Raw genomic sequence first — 7,480 nt, forward strand, 5'->3', positions numbered from 1 at the left:
ACCCCCATTTCGACCGTAGGAGGTCCGTTTCCTCCTTTTTGCGGTACACTAGACCCCTCCCGATGAACAGGATCCCGTTTCGAGCATGGCCGGTCAAACACAAGGCTGTTTCCTCCGTTCTGCGGTACGCCGGGCCTCGTTTCCATCGGCTGTTCCGTCCAAGCCCTCCCGATGAACACGACGACACATTCCGTTCCGACCCAGCCGGTTGGCTCCCCATGAACACGACGACAACGCTGTTTCTCCGTTCCGACCCAGCCATGTACACGAGCCCTGGTCGTACGTACGCGCGAGTAGGCGTTCGAGACCCCGCCCATATGTACGTATGTGACCGTATTTTCTTTCTTGCACACTGGCCGCTATACTACGTGTACATGCTACGTGCGCGCCTCTACTACGACACGTGCGCGCCTCTACATCGACTAGTATGTACGTACACGTTCGCGACCAGAATGACAACACTATGTACGCTTCGACCAGGTGGGTCCCGACTATCAGGCACTTCCTTATGTGCGAAGATGTAGCTAGTGGGTCCCAGCAGTCAGGGGGGCGAATCGTTTTTTTGCCCAGACACACTTCCTTGCGTGTGAAGATGTAGCTGGTGGGTCCTAGCAGTCAGGGAGAAATGTTTTTTCACAAAATACGGTGGCCCGTCCGATGGGTCCCCGCTCTCAGGTGGAGGAAAAATTATTTTGCGCGTAATAAGGAGGCACTTCCTTGCTATGGCCATGGACCTTGCTGTCAGCCTCTCCACGTACAGTCCACGTCCGATGGAAGCCGTTCCTTGACCACGTTGACCACGCCGCGCTGAGAGCACCAGGGCAGTGGACGACGGCGAGGCCTAGGAAGGGGACAACGTTGAGCCGGGGAAGATGCGGCAGTGGTTGCCCACGCGTAGAGGAGTACGAGAGTTCACTGGTTCGCTGCGGTGTGAGGCTGCCGTCACCGTAGATAATAGGGGGTGTGGGTGATTAGAGGGATGGCTTGGTTAGCGGTGGGAATAGTAGGGCGGTGAGGCCTCCGCGGCAGCACAGCCGGCCATGGGAGGCAGGAGCATGCGGCACGATCGGCGCTGCTTTGCGCGGCTGGAGCAACAAAACCAGAGGTTGAAGAAGCACTACGGCCGTTGGATGGACATCGTACGGTCACTGGACCTAGAATCGTTCATATTGACTAAGTTGACAAAGCACTCCGTCCCCGTCAACTTAGTAGGCCCACAAGTCAGGCTCCCACCAAGGTGGGTCCCAACCAGCAGGGGAAGTATACATTTTTTGTGCATAATAAGGAGGCACTTCCTGTGTGTCCGAGCTGACAGCAGGGGAATGTTTTTTCACGCAATACGGTGGCCCGTCCGATGGGTCCCAACAGTCAGGGGGCAAAAGTCTTTTTCGTGAAATACGGTGGCCCGTCCGGTGGATCCCTGCTGTCAGGTGGAGGAATCATTATTTTCCACGTAATAAGGAGGCAACCCAGCTGTCAGCCTCTCCACATACAGTCCACGTCCGATGGAAGTCATTCCTTGACCACGTTGGCCACGCCACGCCGAGAGCACCAGGGCGGTGGACGACGGCGAGGCCTAGGAAGGGGACGGCGCGGAGCCAGGGAAGATGCGGCAGCGGAAGCCCGCGCGGAGAGGAGTATGATGGTTCACTGGTTCGGCTGTGGTGTGAGGCTGCTGTCGCCGCGTAATAACAGGGGGTGTGGGTGAGTAGAGGGATGGTCTGGCCAGCGGTGGGAGTAGTAGGGGGCGGTGAGGCCTCCGCGGCATCACAACCAGCCACGGGAGGTAGAAGCACGCGGCACGACCGGCGCTGCTTTGGGCGGCTGGAGCAAGAAGACCAGAGGTTGAAGAAACACTACGGCCGTTGGATGGACATCGTACGGTCACTACAGCTAGAATTTTTCATATTGACTAAGTTGACAAAGCCCTTGGTACGGGTCAACTTAGTAGGCCCACAGGTCAGCTTCCGAAATGGTGCGCCCCAGATGTCAGGGGGAGGAATCATTTTTTGGGCGGGTGAAGCTAGAATATCCGAGATTGAAGAAGAAGCACGGCATCCGTTGGATGGACATCCAACGGCCACTGTTGCTAGAACTGTGTGTTGACTATAATAAGTTAACACAGCCTTGCATACACGTCAACTTCTTTTTTTAGGGGACGCGTCAACTTAGTAGGCCCACAAGTGTGTGGGAGAGAACTTATAGCGCATTTGTGATTTGTAAGAATGTACAACCCATTTTTGAATTCTAATGGAATTTACTACAACCCATTTACAGTTTGTTAAAACTACAATCCATTTTCTAGCTAGGACAACGATTAATAGTTTCAACCAACCGTTCAAGACAGAACTCAATAAAATTTCCCACATTTTGATGAGATCCAAAATAAGTTTATCCCGAAATTTCTAGTTAGATTAAATATAAATTTGTATTACGTAAAAATCTAACGAAACATTGCGTGCACAACAATTAAAAATTAAGATTTTTAAAATCCATAAATAATATTTTATAAACTAATTTCGTGCTTGGTGCATTTTTTATAGTTACTGCCTAGTTTTTATAATTACATCTCATTTATTATTTTTAAAGCCTATTTTCCTGTTAAGCCTAATGCATCCCTCCTAGGAAAGATTTGCAGCCTAGCGGGGCGGAGAATAACAAGTTGACCTTGCTTGGGTATTCCTCAAAAAAACATATAGCTGGGCTAGCCATTTTCATCTTGAAAAAAATTAATATCTTTTTTTAGGGATTAAAAAATTATTATCTTGAAAAAAATTAATATCTGGGCTGGATATCTTTCCTGGGCTAGACGGGCCACAGCCCATCCAGTTAATACCCTGCTCTCCTCTGAACAACAACGAAAACATTGTCAAGAAAAACTCGGTAGTGCTCATGCCTCAAAAACACAAATACTGCTCGAGCTACTTGGTCCCAGCTGTCGGCCGCACCTTGTGCAATTCTCTCATTTATTGACTACATAGGTTGACAATGGTGTGGGACCGTGATGTCAGGAAACCAGGAGGAAGCAAAAAAATATAGTTGTACATAATAAGGAGGCACTTGCATACTTACGGCTATGGCCCTAGTGGGTCCGTACTGTCAACCAGTCAAAATAAAATCATCTCCTGAATCCTCATGTTCATTGACCATGTTAACAATGCTCGGGGCCACGGCGAGCGGAACAACTCGAAGGACGACGGAAAGGGCCTCGCGGGCCCTCCGGATGGTCTGATACAGCGCCCGCTGCTCATTCAGGAAGCCAGGATCATCAGACACCTACGAGCACCTTCGAGAGACTGAGACGACATGAAACAATAAGGCCGCGCTTGGGAGCTCTGGTTTATTTCACAACTATATTAAGATACAGGTGTAATTTACTCGTCATCGAAAACAATGCGTAAAATACACGCGTAATGAAACCGAGGGTCCGAGGTCTATAAGTAAAACCGGCGGGTTACGCCTGTAATTTGAGAGATCGGTGTATATTTTACTAGTCGAAATCGACCAACCAAGCGCATCGCCCGAGACCATCTGCTTTTATTTACAAGCTTCAGTTTTACAAGCGGTTTTGGTTGGAAAATGACGATCTAATCATGACCTAAGATGATGAGTTGGTCGAAAGATCATATGGTTTCACGTCTAACCTACCCGACTTGTCGTATAGGCTATGAATGAAACATAAGACGATGAACTTCTTACGCACGGAAATGAAAGAAGAGGATGATCTTCCTAACAAGCAAATCACTGGCATTAGATCGAATGCAAAACAATATTAAGAATTATTCTCGAGAGGCACGGTGAACAGCTCGCCGCATGCCACAACATTCCAAGCTAAACTTTGCAATCAAACACAAGGCCTGGCATTACATAGACAATATTCAAAACAAACTCTTAAAATATTTTACATAAGTCAACATTCATGTGACTATGCATCTCAGTAGAGTAAATATTTACTTATGAACTGAAGACGGGAATAGGGAAAAATGATCGACGTTGCTCACAGCAAAGGGCGTCCCACTCAAAAATATCAAATGCATGTCTTCTGGCTAACATCAATCAGCAAAAATTGACAAGGTTTTCCAATTCCAATATATTAAACTAATGTCAACTCTGACAAGCTTTTCCCATTCAAAATATGTAATGCCTATGATTGTGGAACGGGCAGGGTTTGTCATCAGTTTGTCATCTGATAGTCCGGTGGCTCAAGGTGACGACGAATGATTAGAGAACCAATCGATGTATTGTGCATGACGAAGTATTATTATGTAGGACACGAACCATCTGAACATTTTATGTAGTTCCATTAAAATCAAGTTGAGCATCCCTGTGGCTTTCGTATTTATATGCTGCCAGAAAACAAAGACACATCAGCACACACATGAATATTGGCCGCAGTGTCAACCCACCAATCGGTGGACTAACAAACTAAAAGTACGGTAAATAGATTACCATACCCAGATGCCCCATCATTGTTGCTTAGAGTGACATTGATAGACTTGGAATCCTGTCCTGGCTTCTTGGTACTTGTTTGGGCACTTATTTGGCCAATGTTCCTCCGAACCACAAGTAAAGATGCCATCTCTGCAGACTAGTCATGTCACCAGCGTCTACTAATACTCTGTAAAACTTCTCGATCATTCCTTGTGTAATGTAGCGCAAACAGTGACTGCTTCTTTCTGCGAAGTGGTAAGACCAACTAGACCCACTAATGCAGCAGTTTGCCTTAGACACATTGGCTCCTTTTGTGCAGTTCAACTAAAATCAAAGTCGGAATAAAACCAAGCTTTAATTTTGATATCCCTGTAAGCAACAAAAGGTATAAGGGAAACAATTACTAAGAAATAATGGTTGATGACTTGTACTCCTAGAAGAAAAACATCTACTGATCTACCTTATCTTAATGGGAAACAAAGCATGAGAGTAGCAATTCTCAATCAGTGTGATTCGTTCATATTAACTGAGACATTATCTTAACAATGTCTTGTTTCAACATGTATAAAGAATGACAAAGTAGAAAAGTATCATTCCTAAAACAATGCGACTGATTCATTTTAACAGAGACATTATCTTAACAATACCTTGGTTAAACATGTAGAAAGAACTACAAAGGAGGATAGTACCATTTGTAAAATATTGTAACTAATATATAATAACAGAGACATTATCTAAACAATACATTTCTTAAACATGTACTCCGGCTGATCCCTAACAGAAATGGTTCTCCCGCCGATCCCTAACAAGTGTTGCAGTTTTGAACTAAGATTCAGTAGTTAATTCTGAGGAAAGTGGGTACTGACCTTTCAAGACCAAGATTTGAAACAACGCCTGAGGTGGATCTAAAAGAGATCTCAACACATATATGGAAATCCGGTCTCATTTTGTGCAGTTCCACCAAAATGAAGCGAAGCAAAATTTCGCAATAGCAACAAGTTGAATATATATCCCTGTTTTAACAGAAGCAAAAAGGGAATCAATTACTGGCCAATAAAGGAGGATGAAACATGCGGCCACAAAAATGGTAATCCCGCCAATCCCTAACAAGTGTTGCAGTTTTGAAATAAGATTCAGTAGTTAATTCTGAGAGTGGCATTGCTTAATTTTACCAGTGTCATTAGATTAACAAAAAGCATAAATAGTTCCAGGGGAGAGTGGGCGCAACAACAACATGTGCTTCCATCTACTTATAAAGGGGGTGATGCAGAGTTTGTTGTAACAAAGCAACAAGCATAATGTCTGGGTTGGTCCCATTTTTGTTCACTACTTAATGGGAAAAGACAGCAATACAATAGCTTCAATTCAACATTTATTTAAAACAGTACCAATACAAGTAGCACAGCATCTCAAAACACACTGCACGATCATGTGGATGAAAGCGAAGTACCAACCTGTCATGACGCACACAAGATCACGTATGAATCTGCCAACACGAATAGGAAATCCAATCTCGTTTTGTGCAGTTACTCTAAAATCAAGTAAAGTCGTCGGTGTGACATTTAAGTTTGCTATAGCAACAAGTTGAATAGATATCCCTGATTTAATAGCGGCAAAAAAGGAAACAATTACTGCCAATAAAGGAGGATGAAATATGCGGCCACAAAAAGAAGCATCTACCTTATCTTGATGGAAAACAAAGTATAGGACAGTAGCATTTCTAAAACGGTTGCATTGGTTCATATTAACAGAGAAATTCTCTTAAAATAGTTCAGTAGTTAATTCTGAGAGTGGCATTTCTTAAAATACAATAGCTTCAATTCAACATTTATTTAAAATAGTACCAATACAAGTAGCACAACATCTCAAAACACGCTGCACGATCATGTGAATGGGACATGGGACATGCCAGCACCATGTGCGTCCACACGTATAAATGGGTGATGCAGAGTATGTAGCCAAGCAGCATATCTGCGTTGGTCCCATGTTTGTTCTCTTTGAAACTTTTTCTGATGTGAGGGCAGCAAATCTAGTCCTATACAAACTACCCAACACCCAAGTTTCTTTCCCTTTTCAACAAAGAGTTGGGTTCCCTACAGATGTGTGTACTGGGTTACCCCCTTTTTCCCTTTTCGACCAACAAAGCGGCTGGATAGCTAGTCTATACTACTTTCCCTCCCTCCTTTCCTCATTGAACCATGTCCTAGATTCATGCTCCACCCCACCGCACCCTTCTTTCCTCTTTGAACCAAGAGCTAGATTCGACTACAGAATCGAAAAAGATCAGCATGAAGCTAGACCAATGATGGTTTCAAAGATACTTATACCTTAGGGTCGTCGGGATATGGCAAGGCGTGCGGCGGGAGGTCGGATCTGCCCACACTACGTACGGCAGCGAGGAAGCAGGGGTTGGTGGCCCTCCCGCACAGGCGCTGGGTGGAAGAGAAAAGCGCAGCCGGCAGTGGATTGCAACCAAGGTGAACCGACGAAGGATATCATCTTTGTGGGTAACCAGCAAAGAGCACTGATGGAAGACAACTTGTTTTTCATTGAAAATCGATCAGCTTCACAAGCCAACGCAACCATGAGGTGCAACCATGAGCATCGATAGGTCATCGTGGTGATGCATCATCCATTTGGCATCAAGTTTGGGTGAGGCACCTATTAAGTTCGGCAAATCCTCACTGTGGTCTGTTTCTTCTTAGTAGTTAAACCCGAGGAAGGAAGAACCACGTGGCAGAGGACAGTGAGGCGGAACAACAATGGCCATCCAATTTTGTGCAGTTCCACTAAAATTGAGGAAGACATGCCCGAGTATGGAGATACGCATCGCTGTTTCCAAAAATAAAAAAGGGATATAGTGTTGTTACTTTGTTTTACAAGATTAACAACGACATCTCAATTGTCAATAAGAATTATGAAAAGTACACCAAGAAACAGAAGCATCATGATTATCTTGATGGGAACTAAACCAGGATACCCGAGAAAAAAAGCATTTCTTCACTTAACCAATGATTATATTAGATTAGCAGCAGCAATAGGAGCATAT

Source organism: Triticum urartu, chromosome 5A (assembly GCF_056163025.1).
Source record: "Triticum urartu cultivar PI428250 chromosome 5A, HENAU_Tu73, whole genome shotgun sequence".
Lineage (NCBI taxonomy): Eukaryota > Viridiplantae > Streptophyta > Magnoliopsida > Poales > Poaceae > Triticum > Triticum urartu.